Below are 9,088 nucleotides of genomic sequence, written 5' to 3'. Positions count from 1 at the left end.
GATGTAACGTGGCTACCGGCGGGATTTTGAACTTGCATGTTTCATGCATTTTAGGGCAAAAAATACCATGGGATTGATGTGTTCTCCATTTGAGGAACGTAATCAATTGCGGTCGTGCACAGACAGCTCAGACACAGAGCGCATATAGGTTAGGCTACTTTCACTTTCTAGAGCGCATTTATTAGGCTACGTAAAATATGCTTCATACCAAAACAACGATCAAACATTATCAAATGTATCATGACGTGTTGTCACAAAGACTTACTCCAATTAGAAAATCGAAACCAAAATCATGTAAGTGTTCTCTCATTGACGCCTGTAGGAGACAATATCGTTGATCCAATTTTGTAAATTTGCACGTCGTAAAGTTCAATATGAGAGTTAAAATAAAGCCAGTCATACAGCAGAACATTTTATTCAATATTTTACACCTACTAAATCATCAAAGTAAATTTCAAAACTTTTCAGCAACCATGAGTCATAACTCGTCCTGACTGGGGCAACCTATAAGCCTAATACGTCCCACTCTGATGAAAATGATTGAAAAGAAACCGTTTGCATGATCTTAGCTCCTCCAGCCTTGTGCCGTGGGAGAGGCACGTCCCACCTTACCCGGAGGTGGGGGAGGGGCGCCCTCGCACCGGGCCCCTACGGGTCCCGGGCCGGGGGCGTGACGCACCCCCTCAAGCTCCGCCCCTGGCACTTAACATGCTTTTCCTGTCTGCTTCACCTTCACCTGTGTAACCTCAGAGAAAAAAACAGTGAAATAAAATAATCCTGTTTATCATCTTTACTTTACTTTACAAGATACAATCACCATGCACAGAAAAAATAAACGGAATGAAAACAGAATGATTTTCATTTTGGTTCATTCTGAGCAAAAACATTATTTTTTTGTTCCTGTTCCAGTGTTCCAAGGTCTCTCATTTAAATGGTAACTGGTTAGAACGTTATAGAAGAAGGGTTAACTAGATACTGTATACCGCAGAGCGAAATATGAAAAAAAAAATATGGCCGCTGTCCAGTCCTGCACATTCTCTCTGCAAAAATAAATCATGCTTGTCAATTTGTCTCCATCTCCTACTCCATCCCTTACTTTTGTGTATGTAAATAAGTGTATGCATAGTGTGTGTTTGTTTTGTGTATATATGTGCTTCTGTGTGAGTGTGTGTGTGTGTACAGTATATGTGTGTGGGTTCACTTGTGAGTGTGTGTGCGTGTGTGTGTGTGTGGGGGGGGGGGGGGGGGGGTAATGGTGTGTGTGTGTGTGTGTGTGTGTTTATCTGCGTGTGTCTGTGCATGTGCGTGTGCCTGCTTGCCTGCATGTGTGTGTGTTTGTTATGCGTGTGTGTGTGTGTAGCTGATATGGCCCCCCATGAACGGAATTCCACAAAACTTGGCATGCATTCAGTGTTTTTGCCTTTTCATTTTTAACTAGGTGGTGTGTTGACATGACCTCTGGAGACCAACATACAAAAATAATTTGGTCATCCTAATGCGTCTTACATACTCGCCACTCCCGACTGGTAGCGCGACAATGTGACGGAAAAATGATGTAAATCTCTCTGGTGCGCCAGGATTTTGGCCAGTCTGTTTTTTTCAGCTGAGCGCACCAAACCGGAAACCGGAAGATGGACTAGTTCAAGGGCAAGCGAGAGTTGTAGTTCAGAGGACTGTTTTGTTACAGTCTTGAATTTGTAATAGTTTGCTGGAGAAGTTAACAAAGTTACCAGCAAGAGTCACAACACATGGAATTAAGAGGAGAGAATAGAAAATATGTATTCTCAACCAAAGGATATCTACTAAGACCTGAACAAAATCTCTTTCCACTTTAGGAAATTACACAAACTCAGCCAGCTGCTAGGGGGTCATCCCAATGTTCCCCGGGTCCTATGTTCCCCGCTCGGGGTTAGGGTTAGGGTTATGGTTAGGGTTTTAAAACCCTAACCCAGCTAGCCAGCTAACTAAAATGTTAAAATTATTAAAATTTCCCTCGGGATGACTAAAGTATCTATCTATCTATATATCCATCTATCTATCTATCTATCTGCACACACCTTGGAAACATAATGGTAGTTGTGAATAGCAGCAACCGAAGTCTGAAGTACCATCACAAAGGCTAGCTAGTGGTTTTTACTGCCATTGACGCCAATGCTACTGACTGCTTCTTCTACTGTGTAACATAGGTAGCAATAGCCTTTTCACACAGCAACACCTCTGTTTAGGAGAATATTGCAACTAGTGTCGCACGCGCACGAGTATAAATGGTTACGCCGCTCCCGTGACGTCACATTGTCACGCTACAGGTCGGGAATGGCGAATATGCAGACGCCTTTAGCCCTACGCTTCTCGAGATATTCACAGAAAATTGTGTCCGGCCATCTACATACCAGTTGGTGTAGTCATTAACTCTAGGAAACAATAAAAACTAGAAAATATGACCGCCGCTCAGTCCTAAATAAAAATCAGATTAATGAATTTGTCTCCATCTTCTACTCCATCCCCCACTCTTGAAACTTTTGTGTATGCTTGTGTGGAATGTGTGTTTGCGGGCCGCACACAAAGTAGCTTACTGGCGCTGCAAAGGTGAATAGATTTGTAGCACTTGCCAAAAAATTTGTAGCATTGTTATAAAACCTTTAAAATATCTAAACAATCACAAGTAGGGCAGTTCATCACAGTCCATCCATTGCAACTGGACTGATGAAAGGTACACCTTTAGGCTACATTGTATTTGGGAAAAGCAGAAAGTAGCAGCATAATGAATTTATTTATTTATTATTAAACAAAACAATCCCTGTCAGTTCCATGCAGTTTTCAACAGCTATCAAGAAGAGAGGTCATGTCATGGATTTTTGTGAATGTTTCTTCTTCTACATATGCATAAGTTTAGTCATCTAGTTCATATGATATTCAGCTTTATTGTCAATGCACAAATTAAATACCAGTAGTCTAAAACAAAATGCCGTTTTACCCAGTGGTGCAAATAACTGACATGTCCAAAAGGGCCTTCATGAAATGCGTTGCTAGACTGTTCATACACATTTTAACGGGCAAAGTTGAAGAGCTACTGTCCGTTATTGTTTGTACAAATAATATGCTGATTCATGTTCCCTTGCATTTTGCAACTATGAGGTCCATGGTTAGCTTTCGCCAGACCAAGCTCAATCTTTTAAGAAATCGAAAAGGAATCGCCGGCAGATCAGGCTGAGTTCACCCAGCCTAGTCCATTGTTGGCAGGGATGGATTACTGCACGGGCCTACCGGGCCCAGGCCCAGGGGCCCAAGCGGTCAGGGGACCCTGAAGCCCAAGCCTTTGCATAGAATCATTGCCTCAATATCAACAAACCAGGATGTAGGCTATGAATCTGATTGAATTTAGTATTGGCCATCCCCAAAATGCACCAGAATACAGGAAATCACATCAAACAAATTAAACAAATTCTGGGGGAGGACCCCCAAACCCCCCCTCCTACACGGCAATTAGTGGGGGGCCCTTAATACATCTGGGCCCAGGGGCCCGAAAGTTCATAATCCGCCCATGATTGTAGGCGCCCGATAGAAATATTGTTTAATTTTGCAATTGAGATATCCATGCACTGGCAAAACTGTATTGGACCTGTGTAACGTTGGTACTAAATCATCCATCGCAAAGAATGATTTTTGTAGCACGTGCAACAAATATGTGTAGGTACAGCCCTCTCAACGTGCCCTCTAAAACATTTGGTTTAAATTGAGATGTAGATCACGGGTGCGTTAATAAATCTACATTGCAGCTAGTTGACACAAATTATTCACTTTGACGAATTTATGTAGTTTCAGTCCTAGTTACTTTACTTTGAGCCATGCTCTTCCTTACTTGAATCACCTTTGAAAATAGAGGATTGAAGTAGCCTATATGGGTGTTTGGGAATGAACGTAGACTCAGATGCTTTTTGAAACTTTGAGCTAAATGTCCCAGCCCGGTGTTTAGGATGCATCATCAGGTTATCTTTCAGGTAGCCTATATTTTCCATTAGAAAACCATCATGTAGCTCCTGTTAGTAGCCTAGGTTATGGGTATAAGCAAATCAGATGACAGTCGAAAGATGCAATTAGTGCTGTTATCAATGTTCTTGGTAGCCTATAACCGCATTTATGGTTTTCTACAAATACATCAATAATCAAATTGGCCTCTATCACTCAACCAATGCTAACGGTAACATTATTTTACCTACTCTAGGCTATTGATATAACTTAAGATTAACGTAGCCTACCTGCAGTAAAAACCAAGCATGTCCGATAAACATTCGCAGATTTATTTCGGCTTCAAGAAGAAATGGGAATTACATGTCATGCAGAAATCATCCTACCCTTATTAGACGTTCTCAGTGGTAAACTACAGTCTTGTCCTTGTAGGAAGCGTGTCTTCCTAACCCACTTTAGATTAACTTCCAACGAAATTACGTCTCACTGCAACGATGCGCCATCTGGTGGACAAACGACTACGTGATGCCAATACTGGAAATGCAGCCAAATTATTATTATGACCGCTTTTTTTGGTTTTTTTCGTCATCTACTTCCTGAATTTTTGGTCAACGATACCCGGGACACCGAACCACCGGGGCACATGAAATTTGGTGGGTATGTAGCCCCACTAGACTTTTACGGAAAAATTTCGTTTCGTCCCCGTCAAAACTCTGACTAAACCTATATGACCGCCACTTCGCTGTGCGGTGGTCATAATAATGTTCCTTTACAAATTGATTCATGGCTAGTGGCGGAATAGCCTATAGGTGTTTTTTTGCGCAACAGTCTAAAAGATAAAATCAAAACACATTATATATCGAGGTTAACTGTTAAAAACACTGTGCATGAATTCAGGCATGGGGCGAGATTTGAAAGTAAGTAATCAGACAATTATGTAATATTAGATCTTCAAAAATGTCTTATAGTCTTGAAAATAGTGTTACTCCCGATTCCCGAACAAGTTAAATTGATTTAACTTTTTTCCTCGTTATTCGTTACGTTCATCTAAAAATTGTGTTTTTGTTTTCGTTCTTTGTTTTTTCTAATCCTTGAAAAAAAGAAAGAAATTTGAACAGAACTGAAAAGCAATGCTAAAACTGTTGGTTTGCTTCACAAGACCACCACTGCTTCAATTTAGCTGTGCAACAAACAGAAGATGAGAATCTGTAACTAATGTGTTAGTCTGCTGGTAGCTCTGCACAACACACATTATATACAAGATGTGAGAAGAACCTATTCATTTCACATTACATAACTCTCAATCTGCATTGTTTGCGGCCAGGGGGCATGTTTCCATGAGATGGGGTGGTTCCCCCATTGGAAATGCACAGTTATTTTAATTCTGTCTTTCTGCCTTTGAAGGGTTTTTTTCTCATCTTTTGTTCCCCAGTGGTGTACTTTTGCCAGAGGATTTGCATGGCTATTGTTATTTCCATTTTGCCGGAGGTTCCTCATGTCCCTGTTAATTTCCAACCACCAGTTGACTGTGCTGCCTGTAGATTTGTTACTGTCAATCAGTTAAATATATTATTCCCCATGTGAATTACCCATTGATCATGTTTTGAACATAATTGGCTAATGAACATAATTGGCTAAACTCTCAAGCATGCTTCACTTGCTATCATCACCCTACTAACTTAGCCCTTCCACTTCCTGGGCACCATAATGTCCAAGGACTTCAAATAGGACCTGAACATCAGCTCCCTATCAAAGAAATGCCCTCTGGACATGTACTTCTTGAAGCAGTTCTCCCAATCTGCTGAAAGCCATAACCGTGGTGAACCTCAACACTACCTGAGTCCACCCTGACAAAACCCCGGACAGAAAAAGTCCCCTCGGGTACTACACCCCATGTGGTGCATGACGGCTCACTTCATGACTCTGTGATTGGATAGAGAACTTAAATACCTGATTGGATAGCCAAACCTGAGCATCACCATTGGCTATTCAATAAGGAAGCGTCAATTCTGTCTCAAAACTACTTCTAGCTCTGTAAAAATGATTTGTACGCGCAGCAGAGATTTTTAACTGCAGAATAGATTTGTAATTTAAAGACATTGTAGCAGTGGAAAGATCGGTACATGGTACTGAAATTTGTTTTATTATTATTATTATTATTATTATTATTATTTTGTTTTTAATTGTTTTTCATGACATACACATACAATACATGTGAGACACTTTTGAACCCCGAGGTGGCGCAAAAGTCTGTGTACCTGCAGAAAACATTTGTAACTGTAGGACTGCGTTATTTATGTAGAACATTGATTTGGAACTGTACAATATATTTCTAATGGTAAAATATGTATAGTGATTTGCTCCATACCTATAGAATAAAATTTGTAAGTGTAGTGCATATTTGTAATACTGACAATTACTTCATCACTACTACATCATTTTCACAGTTGCAAATAATTTCTACAGTTTCATCAGTAATAAAACATCCAGCACACAGACTCCTGTGCCACACCATGAACAGCTGTCTGATGCCTCATATTAACATAATATCAATACAACCTTGCAATGTGTGCATGTGTTTTGTGTAGTGGTAAATTGTTGTCTCCTCCCCCTTTGTATTTTGCCACCACACAATCAATATGTCAAACCTACTTATGTCAATAAACCAATGTTGTATTAGCCTGTGATTCTAGCATCCCACGGTGCTAAATACACATCCCCTAGGACCAATACATTCTTTATGATTCTCCCCCTATAAGTTCCGTAGTTGTTACCATGCCTACAGTATGGAGTCCTCTTGTTTTCCCTGTTGTATTCTTCTTTGGATATGTTGTTATGTCCCAGGGTTCTCCAGATTCCAATCAAGGTTCTTCCCTTTTGATGCTGGTTGTTTTGGTCCAATGCAGAGGTGCATCTGTCAAGGTGATCAGTATCCAGCCTAAGAGCTCACATCTTTGTGGTGGGTCTTGATTGTGATGACATCCAATTGTGACTTTAAGCTTCATTCTAACTCTGACTAGCTGTTGCCTATTTGCACATTTCACATTCTTTTCACAAAGCATGAAAGCAGGTGACAGCCGAATGGTGTTCTATGTGCAACCAGCGTAATTGCTTTGATAGCATGTTTCTCGGCTTGTCTTCTTTCATTCTGTTTAAATTATACCTTTAGTGTCTATAATTGTATTCTCAGCTTTTTATGGCATTTGCTGGGAAACATAGTGGCAATTCAGTGCTTTTGTTAATTATGCCTATGCATTTATGGGAAGGTCAAGAGAAAGGTGGGAGCTTTGGGTGCACATGGGAGAAGTGTTATATAGCATTTGATTAAGTATTCTGGCATGTATGAAAGCAGCACACATGTTTTATGATGAAAATGTTTCGCCCTTTACAGTAGAAGCAGCCCTGCTTCTTTGTACCATATTTAGAGCAACCTTAACTATTGTTTGCCTTTTTAATGTAATTATGTTTTGTAGGTTTGTTTCATATGTTTTGGCAAGTCTGTGTACTTTAATACTTGTTTGTGCATTGAACAATGCCTAGCAGGACCTGAACTTTACAGCCACTGTAACCTCTTTCTTGACCCTTTTGAATACGAGTGCAGCAGAATACTCCAGCCATGTGTTAGGTGACTCATACCACACAAGACCAAAGTCTTATTATCCTGAGCTCTCCCCTCAGGACATTTCCTGTATTGTTTATGCCATCTTACACAACATGTCAGCTCTGCATGTACACTGCACTTCTAATTAGGATGCCAAACTTTCCTCTTTTATGATCTTGGAGATGATGGATCTGAGTCCCAAACCATGTATTGTATATAATTCCATGTGTCCATATACTGTAATTTAGCTGGTAAAGAGATGGTGATTAGGTGACCATGGTCTCTTTAATCATCTCTTTCACCAAAAATGTTACGTGAGCCTTGGGAGAGTATGCTGACAGTGAAAATATTAAGTTTCCTGTCATCTCCAGAATAATCCACTTATAATGGTCCACACAATGATACCCCTTTTAGTATTTAGTACAAAGGGGGACAGAAGCACAGAGTGTTTCTGCTCCTGAATTACATTTCAAGTACAGTAAATATATTCTTATCAACTTGGTCTTCAGGGCACTTTCAGGCCTACCAGTATTCATGGCAATTATATGACAAATGGCATACCCAGCAGAAAAAGAGATTACATTCTAGCAGCAGCATTCATCTGTTCACACTAAGCCTGGGCAGCTACAGTGGAGAGATGGTGAAGACTGTATCTGCTGAGTTCAGTCACCTTCTGCTCAGTCAGATATTCTAAGCTGAGTTGTGACAGAAAAATAAAATATCAGGGCAAATAAAATATCATGACCAGCATTACATATCAGTCACACAACCTCACATACACATATCCACAGAAAAATAAGACTGTCACGATGATTGTGAATCTGAATGTGTCTCTTTATAAGAATTGCAATCAAGAGCATACATTTGTAAATAAAATAACTTAAGATAATATTGATACCATGTAGCTATAAAATGCATAAGCAAGCTGTGAGATGAAGGAACCAAGTTGTGCTACTCTAATCATAATGGATCGCTTGACAGGGCAGATTGATCTGACATTTCACATACAATGTTTTTTTCTTTCAAAATCCATATCGACCCGATCTGGCAAAATGAGCCACAGTAACCCAAAGTTCAAGTTGACATTTGCAATAGAAGGAGGACACATAAGCTTTAAAATGATGGTCAAAATCATATCTTGAATTGTTGTCAAGATACAGAATTTTGAATGATGGCCTCCCGCCATCTTTTTCTAATTGAAAAACTGAGAAAATCACATTTGAAGTTACAGGTTACAGGCAGGTAGGATGATCACTTGATGCATCATTTTTGTAACTTTACATTCTTGACTATGAAACTAAAGGACATTTATTTTTAAAGAATACATCTTCTTTAATATAGCACCAAATCTATATTTTCAATGGTTTTTGAAATAATCAGCCTGTATAACATGCGACTTCCGACTAATTTTGCCAGATCGGGTCATATATGGTGCACATTGTGCTTTATGTGAGACACACAGAAGGGACAGCTTTTCTTATGTTTATATCCCCTTATAGCAGCATTTAATGTATTTAGCAT

The sequence above is a fragment of the Alosa sapidissima genome, chromosome 11, assembly GCF_018492685.1.
Source record: "Alosa sapidissima isolate fAloSap1 chromosome 11, fAloSap1.pri, whole genome shotgun sequence".
In the NCBI taxonomy this organism is placed as follows: domain Eukaryota; kingdom Metazoa; phylum Chordata; class Actinopteri; order Clupeiformes; family Clupeidae; genus Alosa; species Alosa sapidissima.
This window is presented reverse-complemented; position numbering follows the sequence as displayed.